This window comes from Muscardinus avellanarius (genome assembly GCF_963383645.1).
Source record: "Muscardinus avellanarius genome assembly, chromosome: 21".
NCBI classification, from domain to species: domain Eukaryota; kingdom Metazoa; phylum Chordata; class Mammalia; order Rodentia; family Gliridae; genus Muscardinus; species Muscardinus avellanarius.
Window position 1 is genome coordinate 21,607,070 of NC_137807.1, and position 10,663 is coordinate 21,617,732.

Genomic DNA, 10,663 nt, shown 5'->3' on the forward strand with positions numbered 1-10,663 from the left:
TTACAGAGATCCTGCTCACTACCACACAGGTGGCAACTGGTGCTTCATACACAGACACCATCTTGAATCAAACATCAGTGGCCATAGAGCCAAAGTAGGCATTCCTCCATGTACGAAAGGCATTGTGCATGTCTTCTATAGGATTATGTCCAGGGTGAATGAAAAGATAGGAAACCAGTAAAACAAATTTATACCTCATATGAAGAAAAGCAAACTCACTTTTGGCATGGATTGGTCCTTGTCCTCTGCCTCATCGCAGGGAACCACCTCCATTAGGACCTGCACTGATTCTAGGAGGAAACAGAGTAACTCGTCAGTAGGGTGTTGTTGCTGAAGATCCCCTGAGGGGCTTTCTTGGTGTGGTGGTGCGGATGTAAGGCCAGGGTGGGTGGAGGTGGCTGACTAGCAGCCCTGACACAGTTGAAGCTGGGATGTGATTCTTAGTGGATGAAACAAAGGAATGAAACAGGAAAGAAAATGGATGGAGCCACAATGAGCAAAGCACTAAACTACTATTATGTAGACTATTTCAAAGCCCCTATGATTATGTTGACAGCCATCTGGAGGGAGATAAGGACAGTTATCTTTGAACACCACAGCTCTGTTATGGGTCACATTATGTCATCTAAAATACTTGTCAAAGTCCTAATCGCTGTACCTCAAATTTTCACCTTATATGAAAATAAGAATATGTTAGAAACACACAGGGAGGCGTCATGTGGAAGCGATGTGGTCCCTCGTCCAACATGATTGTGGTGCTCAAGGTAGGAGGCAGATCCCTGAGGATAAATGTCCTGCGATGAGAAACGTGGAGCTCAGGGCTGTAGCTGCCGCCAAGGTGGCCAGGGACGCCAAAGAACAAGCAGAGGCTATCAACCGGCAGGGAGAGATTCCTCCCCACACATTTCAGAAACACCACGGTCTTGCTTACATCTCAACTGGGGACATTTGGCTTTCAGAAGACTGAGACAATCAAGTTTGTTATTGCAGGGCAACTTACCTGACACTCGGCTGTGGTGCCCCTGAGAAATAATCAAAGCATGACCAATCATGGCATGGTCCATGACTGGGTTAGTGTCATCCTGATGACACTTGTACAGGACTTCATTCAACAGTGAGAAAATACTCTTCTCAAAGTCACCTGAGACATTCTGCATGATAGATTACACTGCTGGCCGTAAAACAGACCTTCAGATAGTTGCAAGTATGGAAGTCATACAAAATTTGTGCTCAGACAAATATGTAATTACATGAGAATTCAACACGAGAAAGAATACTGGAAATCACCCAGCTATTTGGAGATTAAACAGGACAATCTACACAATGAATGAAGAAAATCCTTTACAAATAATAATTTTCAGATTTTAAACCAAATGGAATAAAAATATAACTTTTTAATTTGTGGGATGCTGCAAAAACAGTACTCAGAGGTAAATTTATAGCATTCCATGCACTATTAAAATTATATCAATAGATGATTTGAAAAGAATTATAGTAATATGTGTTTTCACGTAAACTGTATTAATTAGTTCTCTTATATATGCTGATTTAAAAGAAATTCATTCAGTAGTCTAAAATAACCTAAGCTTCCACCTTGGGAAGCTACAGGAAATAAGAGCAGCGCCACGTGCAAAACACATAAAACAAGGGACATTGGTGCAGAGACCAGTGCAATGACACGTGGGAAACGAACAGCCAGAAATGTACTTCTCTGAAGTGACCGACACACTTGATAGAGCTCTAGCAAGGCCAACTAACAAAGAAAGGAGAAGAGATGAGGGAGCAATACTATAAATGAAAAACTAGTACTGATTTCATGGACATGACATGGTAATACAAACAGAATTTGAACAACTCTCCAGTCCCATACTTGGCAGCATGGAGGAATTAATTCAGTTCTGTCAGAGGCAGAAACTGCCAAAATTTACCCGAGGAGAAAGACAATCATAACCAATCAGTACCCATGTAAAAATCAAACCAATGATGAATTACATATCAAAAAAGCAGCAGGAAGCAAAGGCTTCATGATTGGTGTCAACTAACTTCTTAGAAGGGAACTGAGAGAGATGAGGGGGGAAGAGGGAATGCCTCAGTGGACAGGGCGTACACACACAGACTTTCAGAGTGATCACTGTGCGGAACACAGGGAAGGGGGAGGGAGGGGACACGTGAGGAACGGGAGAGGGCTCAGTGAGTGCTATGTGCAAGTGTGCCTCTGTCACCCTTAACCTCATCACGATGTGGAATGACAGTGTACCAGAATAAAAGAGTATTCACTACTGGAAAAAAGAAAGAATGAGTGGAAACTCATTTTCCCATATAAACAAGTGATCCGAATCCTAGGTGTGTACCCAGTAAAACTTGTGTCTACACCAAAGCCTGCACAGGGATGTCTCTGGCAGACTCACTCATGGTCACCTGAACTGGAAGCAACCAAGGCCTCCATCAGTAGGTGAATGTACCAAACAGTGACATTGAGCTCTGAAACTAAAGACAAGCATCTAAAATATCAACTTTATACTGTGTGATTCTAACTATATGAAATTCTGGGCTAGAAAGACTTCAGAGACAGTGAAAGTGCATTGTTTTGAGATTCTGGCAAAAATAGATATTAAAATATTAAGGAGAGAGAATGTGGAGGACAGTAAACTATTGGATAATGATGATAAATGACATTATGAATCTGTCAGACACAGAACCGTGCAACACTGAGTGAACCTAAACTCAAACAACTGACTGTAGTCAATAAAACCCATCAATATGGGGTCAGCCTCTGTAGCAAACACACCATACACACGTAAGTTGTTATTTTAAATAGGAAATTAGTCTGAGCAGAAGAAGCAGATTTGGTCACTTTCTGTATTATCTATTTAAATTTGCTGTTGATCTAAAATTTTTCTAAATAATGTCTATTTCTTTTCTGGCATTGCTTTTGCAGAAAGAGATCATAATCTGCTAATGCTTAAAAACGGGAAAAATGTGTAATCATTCTTGTGAGATGTTGTTTTCTATTTAAAGTGTACAAAACTATAGGGTTTATAGAGAGCAAATCTCTACTGGTCATTAAAAAATTTAAGTTTGTACACACCAAATAATAGAAGGCATGACATGTTTAAGTTTTCCTTTTTTTTTGTTCCTACCAAAAGGCATTCTACCTCCAGGATGCACCCCTCCATACCTATTTTATTTTTTATTCAGAAACAGTCTCGCTACATTGCTGAGTCTGGCCTTGAGCCTGTGTTACTCCTGTCTCAGCCTTTCAAGAGCTGGGATTACATGCATGCCTCACAGGACCCAGTTTAGGTTTTCTGTTAAAAATACAACACGGAATAAACAAGAAACTTTTTTTGTGTGTGGTACTGGGGATGGAACCCAGGGGCATTCTACCTCTAAGCTACACCCCTAGCCCTGTTTTTTAGTCCTTTTAGTTTTTGAAACAGGCTCTCACTGAGTTGCAAAGGCCTCACTAAATAGCTGAGGCTGTCCACAAACTGTGATCCTCTGGTCTCCGCCTCCCAAATGCAGGGATGACAAGCGTGTGCCACCACGCCTGCCAAACAAGAATCGTTACTGACGAATGAACGTGTTAGCTCAATACCCACAGTACCTTGGTTTGACAAGTCCTCAGAGTGCCACCTCTGGGGTGGCCAGAGCTGGACACTTCTGGTCCAGTGTTCTGCGCAGGCAGTAGATCGTCGCGCTCTCTCTGGATATACTCTATTATTAAAGAGAAATCCTGGAAAATGTATGAAAATAGACAGTGCTATTGACATCTCAGTGGAGAAGATCAGGGGGTAATTACTAATAGTCTATGCACAGTTCAAACTCTTTTTGACTGACACCTAATAAGTGTACATATTCTGTGGGTATAACATGGTGCTTCCGAACCTGTGCACGGTGTACAGTGATTACATGACCAGCACCTTCGCTATTTCTATTTTGTGGAGAGAACCATCCTGCCATCTGTGACAACATGGGTGGACCTGGAGGACATTATGTGAAGTGAAAGAGGCCAGCCCCAGAGGGACAAATACTAATCTACCAAAGCTGACGTCACAGAAATTGAGAGAACAGTAGCTACAGTCAGTGAGACAGGGTGACAATCAGGAGAAATTCTGGTGTCTTCCGCACACTCAGTGGCCCCAGGTAACAGGAACGCCATGCGTGTTACTTGCCAGTGAGTGAATGCAGGGGTGACCACAGGCAGTCTAAGGGAGAAGTCTGCCCCATCCCCTCCGTGGACCTGATGCGAAGCGTTTCACTGAGGGTATGTCTTACATTCTGTGACTGACTTCACATCAGCCCCAAGGGACGGGCAGAGCAGAGATTGGGATCCATATTTCACAGCTTAAGGAACTGAAAGGTGGCGATTTAGGTGACTTTCCCAGGGTCCCAGCACTGACGTGTGGTGGGTCTTGGACAGGAACACAGCTGATTCCCTGGGGCAGAGACCCCTGAACTCCCAAGTCCTTTAGATGGTGTCCTGGAACCCGAAACTAAGAGTCCTTCTCATTCTTCCTCAAATCATCCTGCCCCAGTTTCTCAGGAAGACTCCAGGCCTAAAGAGTTGAGTGTGCCCCAGTTGAAACCCAGGCTGCCGCCTCAAGATTTCAATTCCTGACCTAAATTCCTATAGTTTCCACAGACGAAGCCTCTCTGAAAGATGAGAGGAATCCACCCTATGGCCACGCTTCCCCGGCATCTTCTCACTGCCGGCTGCTCTCAGTGAACCTTCCTGGGAAGCAGTCAACCAGCTGGACGGGTCAGGGCTCTGCTCGGCATTCCCAGCCCACTGCCACTGGGTGGCTGTTCCTTCTCCTGGTCATCCCTGAATGAGTTGATGCCAATTAATGAGGCAGCAAGGCCCACTGGCCTGGTACAGTGGAAGATGTGGGTAAGCCCCATGTCCATGGACTGCTGATCTGAGCCACGCTTTGAGCCACTGGACCAGGGCCTCCTCAAGCTCCCCTAGTTCCTGCAGGGTCTGGGACAGAGGCTGGTCCAAACCATAGCCACAGCCTGTGACCCCACCCCAGGTTCCTCCCTGAGAACGCCAGGCCCTCCTTCCCTCCATCACTAAATGTCCTCTTACATCACGGCACTGTCACGGTTACACCTGATGCCCCCAGACACCAGGCACCCTGGACTCATCAATTACACTTTACCCCAAAGTTTCTATGATTTACCTTTCTAAGATTTCTGGATTTAGGTTGCTGTGTCATTCGTTTTATTATTTGACAGCTGCAGTTGGATGCTTTTGACCTTTAATTCCACTTTCATGGAATACCTACGGATACAGTGAGAACTGAGACTCTTCCGATCTCATGAAAAGAATGTGTGTTCCTCACCGTATCTCTTCTTTCAAAGCATGTTTATACAACTAGAATTTGGAAATGTACATCTTTATCTAAGTTGAGCCAAACACATAAGGAAACCAGCTTGATACACATTATTAAAGAGTAACTGGAGGGGGTGAAAAGACAAGAGGAAAGTGTGCGGAGCAAATGCCGGCTCTCCCACGTGACAGCAGCCTTCAGAGGACCAGCGCCACCTACCTCTACAACAGCAATTCACATTCCCCATCTCAAGGAACTCAAGGGACCGGCCTGAGCAAGGCAGGACTGCTGTCACCTGCGAACCTCTCAGCTCACAGAATGGCAGCTGGAATGCGAGGCAGGGTGAGCATTATCCCATCACCACGGCGACACGACATCATGGGATTCTGAGTGAGCGCACGCCACGCCCTGGGGCTGTTGCTCCCCTCTCTAGATAGGTGTATTCTACATGTTCAAGAGTGTTGTTTATATGAGCCTGTGTTTTGTTTCAGATACTGAATCCTACATACACATATTGTTCTCTGCTCATGAGAGCAATTAAATTAACAATATTACAAGTCCTTCAAATGTTTTCATTGGTCATGAAAAAATTCCGGGTGAAAGATGGACAAGTGTGACATTGAGGATAAAAAGAAACTCCCTTCCTTATTTGAAATACTAAACTTACCATTATTATCCCTTAATCATTATTATCCCTTATTTGTCAGACATTTCTTAATTGAAAAAATTTAATTTGGTTCCAGAGTAAATTTAAAAAGACACACAAAGATCATTTCATATGTGATATATTTCAAGTGGGGGCCATAGTAAAGTTTCACTTCATATGTTCCATATTTGCAGACAAAGCTGTGAAGATCTCTTTAGATAGAAGAGAAAAATCTCCAGGTTGATTTAAATAAGAAAGCACGAGCCAGGCGTCCATCATGGCTAATGCCTGTAATCCCAGCACTTGGGAAGTTCAAACAGGTGGGTGGCAGGTTCAGAGCCAGTGTCTGCAATTTGGTGAGACCCTGTTTCCAAATAAAAAATAAAACGAGGCTGGGGGCGTAGTTTGGAGGCAGGATGCTCCTGGGCTCAAACCCTGGCACCACAAATCAAAATAACAAAAACAAAAGCAAGCACAGTTCCTGGCTGTGTACAATTGTGATCCAGCACCTGGAAGCCTGATCTCTATTCTGTGCTCTGGTCACATGAAGCTGTCTGCAAAGTGCCCCCTAACCCATGAGGAAGCCAATGGTCACGCTTATTTATGCCTATGAATCTTCAAAACTGTTCTGCATCAGAGATAAACAAGCAGCAATAAATGAAATCTCTTCAATAGGATGCGCCCATCCGTGAGCTTTGTATTTGATATAGCTGGATTTAGACCCCTTTATAAAGTTGCCCAAGCAACTATCCTGAATAATCTAACGTGAGATTATGAAATCCTGAATGGTATTATATATCAGAGGAACTATCTCCACTCATAAATGGCGGGAAGCCTCTAACATATGCTTGTGAAATTAGTATGTTTAATGTAAAGTGAAATTTAACTTCATCTTTAAAAGTATACATTGTCAGGATTAAGGATTTGGCTAAGGTGAGTGTCAGGGAATTAACACCAATCAAAAATTATTCTCTACTATAATCAAATCAAAGTAGGCTAAGGAGGTGAGGCAGGGAAAGACATTTCAGATCACATTTAAAGGTGTACACTGAGGAGACCACCCCACGGTCCAGGAGCCCCCCCATGCCCGACACACTATAAATAATCAAATAGGTCAAACATTGGGTACCCACTGCCTGGAGCCTAAAGCTAAGGGTTATTTCCTAAGGAGTCTTCGTTTTAATAATTATGGTGATGGTGCTAATCCTTACTATTGTGCTATGAACAAGAGTCTGCCTTTCTTTCCAGGAGTTCTGCATGTTCAGGTTCAACCAATAACGTCCAAAATGTTTGGAAAAATTGTATCACTCGTGGGGATGCACAAACTTTTTTTTAAAAAAATCATTGCTAAACAATGCAGTATAAGAATGATTTGCGTTGTTATAGGTATTGTATGTAATAACTAAATTATAATCTAGAGATGAATCAAAGTACACAAGAGGGTACACTATAGGTTATATGCAGATACTGTTGCATTTATATAAGGGTCTTGCGAGTCTGTGCATTTGGGTGTCTCCAGAAAGTCCTGGATCTAGTCATGCTTACATGTTCACTGTCAGAAGTGAACTACACATAGCTCAAGAAAATGTTGCTCTTCTTTCCCCTTTCCATTTCCCCTTCTCATTGTTTATACAAACATATAGACACCTATGGCAAGTTTTTGCATTGTCATCACAGAAAAAGGCTATATCGTACACATTCCTCGCAGCTTGCTGACAGAGCAGTGAGCCAGGACCTGAGTGTGCAGAGAGGAGTGGGGCCTGGGGCTGGGCAGGAGGCCCAGGCAGTTGGCTGGGGATGGACACAGGCCCTGCAGCCCTCCTCCTGTTCTGGACTTCCTCCTCAGATGATCACGTGCACGATGGCCTAAGAAGACTAACAACCACTTTCTCACCGGAAACCATGGGGATCAGATGCACACGGGACATAATATTTAAACTGCTGAAACAGCAACGCGGCAGAATTGTATCCTTTTCAGTAATTACCTACAATATAGGTGGATTAAATTGCTTCATCAACAGATGTTCACAAAGAACAGAAAGGGGACCTATGTTGGTAAGCTCAACTCATCACAAGGATAAAACAACTCCAAGCACACACGGACTGAAAAACAGAGACAAATAAATGAAAACAATGCTGACAGAATTGAAGGGCGTTGACAGTTCTACAATAATAATGACATCAACGCACCATTTCAACACTGGATAAATCACCTGCAAACAAGTCAGTAAGGAGTAGAAGGTTTGATAGCATCGTAAGCCGGTGATCCCTGCCAGACTTCAAACACTATGCAGCGCTCATTCTCCCCAAGTGCACTTAGAAAAGTCTCTGGGTGCACCAGATGCGAGAGAGAGCACAAAGCAAGACTCAACAAATTCAAATGCTTGAAATCATATCAGGTACCTTTTCTGAGCATAGTGGAATGAAGATAGAAATCAATAGTAGATTGAAGATGGAAAGTTCTCAAATGTGTGGACTTGAAATAACACAATCACTGTATGCGAGGAGTAGATCAGGGAATTTAGAAAACGTTAAGAATGAATACAAACACAACCAACCACAACTTATCAGATGTGGTGAAAAGATCGTTCAAAGGGAAATTTACGGCTTTCAATGCTCATACTGAAGAAGAAAGATCTCAAATCAATACTTCAACTTTTTTAAAAGGAATAAACTAAAGAGCAAAACACCAGAACGCAAAGCCCATCAAAGCACAAAATGGTGTCCAGTCATGACGTCCAATATTTGTAATCCCAGGTAACTGGCTGAGGAGGATGATCCTAAGTTCAAGTCTAGTCTGGGCAATTTAGTGAAACTCTCCCTGTCACAAAAAAAAAAAAAGGTTGCGGGATGTAGTTCTGTGGTAGAATACTTGGCAAGCACGCACACAGATTTGTGTTCCATTGGAGATAAGTAGAAAATAGAAGACAATGTAGGGAATTCATGAAAAAAGGTTCTTTGAGAAAACCAATAAAAGTGGCAAATCTTTAGACTAAGGAAGGGAAAATGGATTGAAGGATTTTATTCATGGATCTCAGTGAGTGAAATCCAGAGTTCAGTGAGGAAATTACTGCTGTCTTCAAGAAACAAAGGGTTACGAGAGGAAAGTATGACTGACTGTATGCCAAGAAGTGAGATAAGTGGTCAGCTTTCTGAAAAACACAAGCTAATGAAACTGATTAAAAAGAAGCAAAAAACCTGAGGCTTATCTTAAGAAAATCAACACAACCCTTCCAATAAAGACAAGCACAGGCCCAGATGACTTCATGGCTGAATTCAGACATTTAAAGATTAAAACTGCCCAGAAGCCCCCGCACCGCCGGGGTCCAGACTGGAACAGAACCTGATAGAAGAGCTTTGGAAATGTGTGGACACGTCCAGGTGCCTCTTCGTTTTCTCTGTGGCCAACACGAGGATCAGCAAGCTGCAGGCCGTCAGGATGGCTGGAACACAGCCGGTGTTCTCTCAAATACAAAGCGATGATGGTGGCCTTGGGTCGAAGCCCATCTCATGAGTACAGAGACAAGCCCAGCAGGTCAGCAAGAAGTTGAGAGGTGAAGCTGGTCTCCTCTTTACCAACCGCACAAAGGAGGAGGTGAATGAGTGGTTCACAAAATTCACAGAAATGGACTTTCCCGGGGTGGTAACGAAGCAGCTTTCACCGTGAGCCTGGATCCGGGCCCTTGGAGCACTTCCCCCACTCCACGGAGCCACAGCTGAGGTGGCTGGGCCTGCCACCACCCTCAAGAGAGGTGTGGTGACCCCACGCTCTGACTGCGAGGTGTGCCAGGAGGGCGGCGTGCTGACCCCGGAGCAGGCTTGCACCTTGATGCGTTTGGGATGAGATGGCTGAGTTCAGGGGATCGTCAAATACATGTGGGACGCAGTCAGGAAGGTTCCAGCAGATGGGAGAGGACTTGCAGAGAGCGCATCTGAGCTGCCGAGGAGTCAGAGGACGACGTCGAGGATGACTGACTTGGACTCAGCACTGAAGGCCTTCCAGCATATTCTAGGTCACCACTGTACCACACAGGACTGGTTGCTGCCCCTGGAGGGAACAGCTATTTATTCTACTGTTGATGCAGACAAGGGTGGGTGATAAAAAGTGACTATTACCATAAAGAATAATAAAACTGTCTCTGCAGAGGTCCCCCTCCAGACAGCAAGAGACTTTTCTTAAAAAAAATAAAGATTAAAACTAATAATTCTCAAACTTTATAAAAATAGTAATAGGAAAAAGCAATTAAAATTTTAATAATTTTAATTTCGATTAAAAAGTTTAATTCATTTACTCTTAAAATCATTTGTAACTCATTCTATGTATGAGACCTGAGTTACTGATTTCAAAGAAAAAGACATCGTGAGAAAAGAAGTCTGTTCTGAAGTTGTAAGCAATAATGGCTGCATCCTTCTGGAGATGCTCCTAAGAATACGAAAGCCCCACAGACAGCTTTTAGAATAACAAGTTTATTGAGATTTAATCTACCCATGTAAAGGGTGCAATTAGTGGCGTTCAGTATACTTACTCATTGATGTGTATTGCCATCGCTGCAGTAAATTTTAGAATATTTTAGCACTACTCCAAGAAACACCATCCGATTTAGCTCAGTTCCCATTTCTTCCACCCCCTTCAGTCCCAGGTAAGCTATAACCTACTTTCATTTCTATGAAATATATCATC

The 10,663-nt window shown here is 43.3% G+C and overlaps 1 pseudogene across 1 annotated transcript; it reads left to right on the plus strand.

The window, feature by feature from the left end:
* The first annotated feature begins 716 nt into the window (after positions 1-716).
* Positions 717-9,957, plus strand: LOC308278177 (mRNA turnover protein 4 homolog; annotated as a pseudogene). Its single transcript has 2 exons — positions 717-764; positions 9,323-9,957. The product of its transcript is annotated as an mRNA turnover protein 4 homolog (transcript).
* The last annotated feature ends 706 nt before the right edge of the window (positions 9,958-10,663 follow it).